General features: G+C 47.3%; 1 protein-coding gene across 2 annotated transcripts in view; it reads left to right on the top strand.

The window, feature by feature from the left end:
* Nucleotides 1-9,185, top strand: part of RNF144B (ring finger protein 144B) — a 209,360-nt gene that overhangs the window by 125,403 nt on the left and 74,772 nt on the right. The window contains exon 1 of one of the 2 annotated variants that reach the window (XM_004712469.2): nucleotides 6,110-6,277. The exons of the other annotated variant lie outside the window; for it this stretch is intronic. The gene's annotated coding sequence lies outside the window, so the exon portion shown is untranslated. Of the gene's footprint in view, nucleotides 1-6,109; nucleotides 6,278-9,185 lie in introns of those variants that run through there. 2 annotated transcript variants of the gene reach the window in all.

The following is a 9,185-nucleotide window of genomic DNA, read 5'->3' as shown; positions in this document are numbered from 1 at the left end:
GGGGGCTCGTTCCTAAGGCAGGTCCTAGGGCAGGAACTTGTCAGCAAAGCAACACTCCAATGTTTTCGGTTCAAGAGAAAATGGCAGAAGAGTTGCAAGTGAGTGCATCCTGCTGAAGGTGGAAACACCTTCCAGATCCACACAACCACGGCCTCCCATCGAGTCCGGGTCTCTCAGGGTTTCTGCAGGTTATTAATCTTCAACAGTGGAGCCCACTGGACCCTTGCTCTGTCTGCCCTTCAGCCCTTCATTACAGGCCTTTGTGTGGCACCGTGCCAACGGCAGTTGCAGATTATTTCGGTCAGTTGCTTCTTGTTAGAGACCAGCTGGTTTCTGCTTGCTCTGTGGGATCTTCCTGAGGATATTTTGTGTGCTTAGGAGATAGGACCAGAATGACCTGTCATCTCCGGCGTTGTGACACTTGTCTTATCCAGGCTGAGGTCACTGGGAGATCACGGCTGGTGTAATAGTTTTACTTCCCATGCAGTCAAGGCCTCTTCTTGGACCGCATGCCTGTCTCTAGCATAGTGTTTAATCATACTGCTTTGTAGTGTTCACACTCTTATATGTGGGTGGGAATACGTCAGTGAACCAAATATATCATTTTGGATGCAACAAAAAAGGCAAATGGAATTGTAGTCACTTGGAAATGAGAAATGACCGAGCTTCCAGTGGCAGAACACTGTGCATGACCTTTGTCTTACATTTTTTCCTGCACCTATTGCAGAAACTGGTTTCCCAACGTTTGCATTTGATTTCTCATAGTTGAACAAACTACTTTACAAAACGCTGTATTATGTTTTAACAGTCGTGTCAAGTCTAGGAATGGGTTTCTTATGTACTAAGGTAGAACGGGAGAATAATTTTAATAGCACAAGAATGAATCTTGTTTTTTATTTATATTAATCAAAGAGAATCCTTTCCTGAAAAAGAGATTCCACTGGTTGGTTGTTTTACGTAGGACTACAGTGCATTTTTATATCACTTAGATATATACATAACAGAAACACTCTCCTATCTATATGTAGCTATATTATGGAGTCTGATGGATTCTTTATTTGATGCATAATTTACACACAGACATATGTTGTTGTTAGGTGCCACGGAGGTGGCTCTGATTCTTTCAGACACTCCAGAATAAAGCACTGCCAAGTCCCGTTCCATCCTAATAAGCACGGCTGGGTTTGAGTGCATCGTTGCAGCTACGATGTCAATCCGCTTCCTTGTGAGGATCCCTCTTCTTTAGGGACACTTTACTTTTTCAAACGTGGTGTCTTTCTCAGGGAGTGGTTCCTCCTGATAACATGTCCAAAGTACGTGACTCAGAGTTTCTAATTCCTCCTTTCGAAGAAGCATTCTGATCAGACTTCTTCCAAGACCGATTTGCTGGTTCCCAGGCCGTCATTTGAAATCCGGCTGGTATACCTTCCAGCATACAGTAATACACAAGCCGCTGCACTATGATAAACTGACAGATGACTGGTGGGCATGGACATGTAGGATCTAGCTATTATATTTTTAGTTTTAGATATGGACACATAGAATCTAGAAATTATATTTTTAGTTTTATTATTTTTGTCCTCTATACAGGGAAACATTTAAATATGCCATCGGTTTATTTTGTTTTTATCTGATGTTAAGTAGACTGCATTTTAATACAATTACAACAGTTTAGATGACTTGCCATTAATGTCAAGATCTTGTTGGCCTTTTCTTTAGGAAAGTCTGCCATTGAGACTAGGAAGTGGTTGTGCTGAAGGACAACATGATTGCGATTCCCAGTGTATGTGTAGTAATGTCGTTGTCTGTTAGGGCTCACAAGGTGAAACTACATTTTGATCATTTACATTTCAGTACCAATGGTACATTTATTTATATATAATTTATTGGGAGTTCTTACAGATAGTTTAACAATCTATAATTCAACTAGATCAAGCATAATTGTACAATTGCTGCCACCATTAGTTTAAAAACATTTTCTTTCTTCTTGAACTCTTCGATACCAGCTCCCCTTTATCCCCTCCTTTCCCCACCCTACCCCCCAGGAACCCTTATTATTATAATATACGTTATTATTTTTTCACCATATCTTATACCATCTACAATTCTGTTATTTGTTTCCCTTGAGTGGGGTTGTAGTCATCATTGTTATCGGTTCCCCCTCCCTCTTTCTTCCTGTACCCTCAGGGAATGATTACTCCCTTTATTATTTCTAAAGGGTTTATCTCTTGGATTTCATGCATCAAATGATCTTAATTATACAAATGATCATACGCAGGTCTAACAAGATTAATGAGGTAAAACCAAGGCCATAATAGTAAGGGGAGGAAGCACTAGAGAACTAGAGGAAGTTATGTATTTCATCAGTGCTGTACTGCACGCTAGATACATCATCCTTTCATGTGGCCATTCTGTGAGGGACTGTCCAATTATCTTACAGGTGGGTTTGGGGTCTCCACTTTGGCCACGCCCCTTCATGTCAATTTGATTGCTTTTTTTTGAACTTCTGGTCCCTTTTCCCGTCGATACCTCATGATCACACAGGCTGGTGTGTTTCTTCCATGTGGGTTTTGTTGCTTCCCTGCTAGATGGTCATTTGCTTAACTTTAATCCTTTAAGACCCCAGAGGCTATGTCTTTTAATAGCCTGTCACCATCAGCTTTCTTCACCACATTTGCTTCTGCACTTATTTTGTCTTGAGTGATCGGGTCGGGAAGGTGAGCATCATACATTGCCACATTATTAGAACAAACCATTCTTGTACTGAGGTAAGATTTAAGTACAGGCCATCTGCTTCCTCATTGTATTTACACGACACACATGCACACACACATACACATAGACACACACACATAGACAAATACACCTACCTTTATATATTTACATATATACATATCTATGTTTATACCTATATAAAATTTTTACTTTCTTGTTCTTTCCTCTTTTTTTTCCCTCCTGCCCCACTATCATGTTTATCCATTGCTCACCAATCAGTCATTTCTCTTGGATACCTTTTAATTGATCAAACACGACCAGGAACACCACACACTCTTCACTGTCAATTTTAGATCCTTTGCTGTTCTCCTGTCCCTGTAGGGACCGGCTCCCAGCTTCCCATCCCCCGCCTCCTCCTTTCCCAGGCCCCCCTGGAACAATCGGTGCCATTGCTGTCTCCTTGGGATTGCTTCTCCTGGCTATCTTACACAGATAGACCCCAAGAGGGGAAAAAAGAAGAAGAGAGAAAAACGAGAGGCTCTACAAATAGTTCCCAGTCTAACTGTCATCCTGACCAGATAGATGAGTTTCCCTCTGTTAAATAGCGAGCAGGCCCTGTTATCCTCCATTAATCCCATTTTCTTTCAGGGATCCATATCCCAGCACCCACCTACCTAACCACACTTACACCCTTGTAGTCCTCAGCATTTGTGACCAAGGAACGAGCCTTCTACAAGACCCCATTGTTCTTCTGCAGTCAAGGACACAGCCGTCTAGTGCCCCTGTCCCTCCCGTTTTACCTTTAGACTTTCAGTGTGGCCCCACTGTGAGTATCTCCCAACCAGTTCAGAGGAAGTGCCAAGCGCTACACACACCCTCCCCACCCCCACCCCCTAGTCTGAAGTCTACAATCGGGATTCCTCAAGGACTTTGTGGCTTTGTTCCCATTGCTGGTCTGTTGTACTCCCCTCTTGGTTTGCAGGACATTTATTTCTGCAGGCAAAAAAAGTCAGTCACTACATTAGTTCATGCCTCTTTTAACTGAATCCATTCACTCTGAATTATGAACAGTACACACACACACACACACACACACACACACACACACACACACACCAACTTGGGACAACAGACGGCTTGGTTGACCTTTGTTTTTACACAGATGGGCGGCAGCGTCTCCCCGTATCCTGTTGATAAGAGATTATAACTTGACTATGCGGTCGTTTAAAGAGCGGGCTCTGCACGGAGCATAAGGAGCCCCGTGGAGCAGTGGTTACAAGTTGGGCTGCAGTCCCCACGGTCGGCCCTTCAAAACCGCCAGCAGGACCGGATGGTTGTTTGAAGCACATTCCCTAGGCCACTTGAAGCCTCATGTTCTGCAGCGCAGCGTGGCTTTCCCTAACGCCTGAAAGAGCCAGGAGGGCGTTCTGAGCTCTGATAGCCATTGGTTCAGTTATTTCAGGCCCCCACTGTGTGCTCATTTGCTGTCTTATTGCTTTAACCCTCCTCCTCTTGTTCCCTGTGAGTGGGCTGGTCCTCCCGCCTGCCCTAGCAGCTCACACAGAGACACACTGTGTTCTTCAGCACTTGGCTTTGACCTGCAGGTTTTCTCCACCACGGAGAGCTGAGAAGCCATTTTCATGTGTCGCTTGGAATAGTGCCTACTGCTGCTACTTCCCTGGCACGCACTGCGCCCTTCCACAAAGGGCTTGTGATTCCCTTCTTTTCAGGAAGCACATTCCTGGCTGTGGCTGCAGAAGTAGAGTGATGTTGCAGAGCAGTGGCAGCAGATTTGCGCCTGAGCGGCGGGTGACAAGTAGATGTGCAGGGAGTCAATAGGCAAGTAACTGGCTACACACCCCAACCAGACGACGTGGCCTAGGCTTTGGAGTGAGGAAGGCAGCACACAGCTTCTGGATGATCTTGTCACGTTTTCTTTCACAACCCACGCCATCACAAAACCCCAGCGCGCTCTCCGCATGTGTCAGCAGGGAACTGAGCTCCCTCCGCCTTTCTGGGCCTGCAGTCCCCTTTGAGTCACACAGACCACCGGGCCTTTCTTCCGCAGTGCCACGGGGCAGACTGGAACTGCCACCATTTTGCTTACTAAGCCCAAAAGACTCTTGTTGCCCGGGACCTACATTTTCTTTCGCGAATGGCAAAACAAGCTACTTTGTCCTTCTCACCTCATTGGTTACAGGTTCCTGAAGCAATTTTTGCTCCATAAGCATGGCCTTTCTTGTGAGGCAGAACACCCTGATCTGATGTGCTGGAAGGCCAGTTTTATCATCAGATGCCAAAGGACAGATCAGGTACAAGGTGTTTTCGATGAGATCATGCATTGGAAGCGTTTCTATAAAAACAGTTTTCTAGCGAGGTGGCAAAGGCAGTCTGGGCTGTTAGAAAGAAATGTAAAGTGCTGGTAAGGAGGGGAGGAAACATGAGGAAGGGTGTCCTGTGGAGACCATGGCCAGAGAAGCAGCCAACTCTGAAGGCCAAGAGGTGGAAGTTTTCTAGGTCTGGGCATGAAGGGGTGCAGCTTCAACACCCAGCTAGCTCTGCCTCCAGGGGCTGCAGTCCCAGGAATTGTGTGGCCTCGATTCCTATACGCTGCGATCATTTGAACCCTTCAGGACCAGTGGCGAGAGGGGCAATACCAGGAGGGTGGAGGGAAGGTGAGGGAGAAAGGGGGAACAGATGACAAGGTCTACATATAACTACTTCCTCCTTGGGGGACGGACAGCGGAGAGGTGGGTGAGGGAGATGTCGGATGGTGTAAGATATGACAAAATAATAACAATTTATAAATTATCAAGGGCTCAGTGGGGAGCGGGGAGAGAGGGCAAAAATGATACCACGGGCACAAGTAGAGAGCAGGTGTTTTGAGAATGATGATGGCAACATATGTACAACTGTGCTTGACCGCAATTGATGTATGTATGGATTGTGATGAGTTGTATGAGCCCCTAATAAAATGATTAAAAAAAACTAAACGGACTAGAACTGCCCCATAGGGTTTCCAAGACGAAACATTTCCCCAGGGCATATCGCCATGGGGAGTGGCCAGTGGATTTGAACTACCGTCCTTTCCAGGAGAACCAGGGAGAAATCCCGGCTAGCAGATAGGGGGTGGGAGCGCTGGTTTGCACCCATGCGCAGCCGCCCGGGGTTGGGACAGGGTTAAGCCTTCATCACCTGCAGCTGAAGTGCGACCCAGCTGGGAAGTAGGAAGTGCCGCGCCGGAGCTTCCTGTAGAAGTCCACGCGGGCTCGGGCTCGGCTGCTCGGAGCCGGCCGCGCGCTCTGCCAGGTTCACGGGCACCGCGGCTGCTGGGCCGGGAGGGGCGGGCCGCGTGCTCCTCCTCCGGGCCAGTCGGTCTGGGAGCAGCAGCCCTGTTGCAACCCTGCAAAGCGGCGAGCTGTCAGCCGCAGGGCGCCGAGGAGGAGGGCAGGGATGGAGCCGGTCCCCTCCTCAGAGTAGGAGCCTCGGAAAGGAGCGGGAGGGAGGCGCCCGAGACGGCCAGCCGCTGGGAGCCAGCTCGCTACGCAGCCCTGCTGCCGAGGTAGGTTCAGCGAGCTTTGAAAATGCTGCTGCAGGCGGGGAAAGCCGGGGTGGTGACTGAGAAAAGAACCCGAGTCTACGGAGCCGTGACACCGTGCTTTGAAAGCCCCCTGCTCCCCTCTGCTTCCACTGACCGCCTGCACCCTCTCAAATTTAATGAATCCTGACTGCCTGGAACACCTGTTAACTTTCTAAAATAGGTGTTTTGGTAAAGGGCTACAAAATTAAAAAAATTTTTTAATCGGTCTCTGCAGATCAAAGCTTCCTATGTTTTAGGAGCACTCCAAAGTTGGCCTAATCTTGGGTGTTTACCTTCTGTTATTTGGAATCGCATACCAATAGCTATACATAAGATGTTATGTGAACCGTGGGATCCTGGCCATACATCCTGGGCTTAGTTTCTCAGATAATGGCTCACACAACAGAGGCAAGCACAGGCTCAAGTTTAAGTTAAAATGAAACTGATTCGGAACAAGCCTGTGCATTCCAGCCAGGGGAAGGTGGATTGTGCTCACCCCTTGCTGAGCACCATTTGCTTTTTTTTATTCCTTGCAGGGTTTCCCAGGGCTGTCTGTTCCCTACACTGGGATTCCCACGTCAGCAATTCTCAGAACCCAATCCCCCTTTCTTGTTGCTTCAACCACTGCCTGCCACATTCGCCTTTCTTTCTGCAGGCAGGAGCAAACATTAGCAGGGGTCCCTAATAGGATTATCCCTCTTCTTCTCACTTGGCAAGTCTGGCTGCTGCTTTGAACAGTGAGAAGTGGGAATTAAAAAGCAACATGGCTAACATTCCTGAAACAGCAGATTGGTTGCAGAGGTTGGGGTAGGGGGTGTGTGCGTTAAGAAGCAAAATAAGTAAACTTGAAAATGACTCCGTTTTGAGGGTGTGGGTTAGAGGCAGAAGGACCTCGGCCAGTCTGAACAGCGTGGCTGGCTAATGAGAGTCTTTGGCTGCTGTGGATTTCCCTAGCACCAGCCTGTGGGTTCCTGAGCCTTTTCCACACCCAATTCCTTCTCCTGGAGGCCGCCTTTTCCTTACGTGGCCCTTTCTTCTCAGCCCTGATCCTTCCCATGGGTAGCCAGCATTCCCTAAGTATTTCGCAAACTTTCCAAAAAATCCGATCTGTAGTAGATCCACACACCATTTGGAACACTGTCTTATGAAATGCAATTATGAAACATCTCCGGCCCCTTCCCCCAGCCCTTACACACCTCTGATTGGTATTTGGTTCTTCCGTGAGTACAAATTTAGAAATATAGCCAGGTGAAAGGGAAAGAAAAAATCCTTTCCAAAGTCTCTCTGACCGTCTTGGTCAGTAAAGAAATTACAAGGTCAAAAAGTACAGTGAATGTCAAAAAGATGTTGAGCATCAGAACCAGGTTGCTACTTTACCCCACCCCCACCCTCACCCCTACCCCCCACTCTGAGAAACCCATGCCAGTCCCCTTAGATAACTCCTGTGCTGGAAGGGAAGGTTTGAGTGTGGTCAGACCCTGTCCATTTACCCAGCGCTTTACAAATATTTACAGGCATTTATGCCAAATATCTCCGTGCTTAGTCTGAAGAACATTCTCCACATTCAAAAGCCCCATTCTCATGAATGGCTTGACTTCACTGGCAATTAAAAGGCATCCAGACTTCCAAACTAGGTCAACTTAAGAAATAGTTTTAAAAAAAAATCAGTTTTGGGGTTTTAAATTATGAACCGGGGTTGAGGAGCCAAAACTTGACAGCAAAGGGAAAAGTGTGTGCTCTCTCTAGAAAGAAAGAAAGAAAGTAGTGTGGGGGTGGGGAGGTGGAGGCCTGGAAGGGGGGCTTAGTTTATCTGCAGAATAAGACAAGCTAGCTTTCTGGAAAGTATGTGCCTCACCAATGGTATGAATACTTTTCTAAGGCAGTGGTTCTCCACCTTCCTAATGCTGTGACCCTTTAATATAGTTCCTCATGTTGTGGTGACCCCCCAATCATAAAATTATTTTCGTTGTTACTTCATAACTATAATTTTGCTGCTGTTATCAATTGGGTGTCCCCTGTGAAAGGGTTGTTCGACCGCCAAAGGGGTTGCGACCCACAGGTTGAGAACCGCTGGGTTAGATGCTTAGAAATATTGCTCTGTAGTGTTTCTGGGAACCCCGGCTCCCAGGATAGCTATGGCCTTGACTTGTGACCTGCCTGTCTTGTTTGAAAGCTGAAGTTGGCAGCAGAGGTCAGAAATCATGCTGGACCCAGATGTGGATGGATTACCAAAAGTCCAGACAAGTTTTGGAATGAAACTCGTTTGAACGGTGGCTTATTTTGGCTGTGGAATGGAGCCAAGCTGCCAGAAGCTGCACTTTCTACTTGGGGCTTTGGGGTCTAGGTGTCTTGCAGCCGCTACTTCCAAGTACTGGGCCATTTGTGCCGGTCCTGTTGGCCATAATTTATAGAAGCTCCCTAGTCAGCTAGAGCAAATTGTGTTGCCCGACTTCTGAATGACTGGGCAGGAGTGAGGTGAGAACCATGCTTTTCATTCTTTCTCTCCTCCATGTACATTCAGAAAGCTTATTTACTCTCTGTACTCTCGGGTGGCCACGATTTGCCAGGCATCTTGGGTGGTGGAAATGCCTACTGTTTTCTTGGCTGCCAACCAAAAGGTTGGTGGTTCAGGTTCACCGAGATGCACCTCGAAAGAAAGGCTGACTCTTCTCTTTCCCAAAAATCAATCATTGAAGACCCTATGGAGTCCAGTGGTACTCCAGCACACCTGTGGTCACCGTGACTCCAAGCCGCATCCACAGCCACTGCTGGCTGCTTCTGCCGGAGGCTGGGGAGATCAAGATGGATACGATATAGCCTCTGCCCACCAGCCTTACTGGCCAGAGAGAGATTGGGAGACCCTCGGAGACTGCAGTCTTCGATCTTCAGG

The sequence above is a fragment of the Echinops telfairi genome, unplaced genomic scaffold (genome assembly GCF_000313985.2).
Source record: "Echinops telfairi isolate 266 unplaced genomic scaffold, ASM31398v2 ScPeMD7_5868;HRSCAF=6743_0, whole genome shotgun sequence".
Lineage (NCBI taxonomy): Eukaryota > Metazoa > Chordata > Mammalia > Afrosoricida > Tenrecidae > Echinops > Echinops telfairi.
The sequence above is the reverse complement of the archived record's forward strand: the minus strand, read 5'-3'. Positions and strand labels throughout refer to the sequence as shown.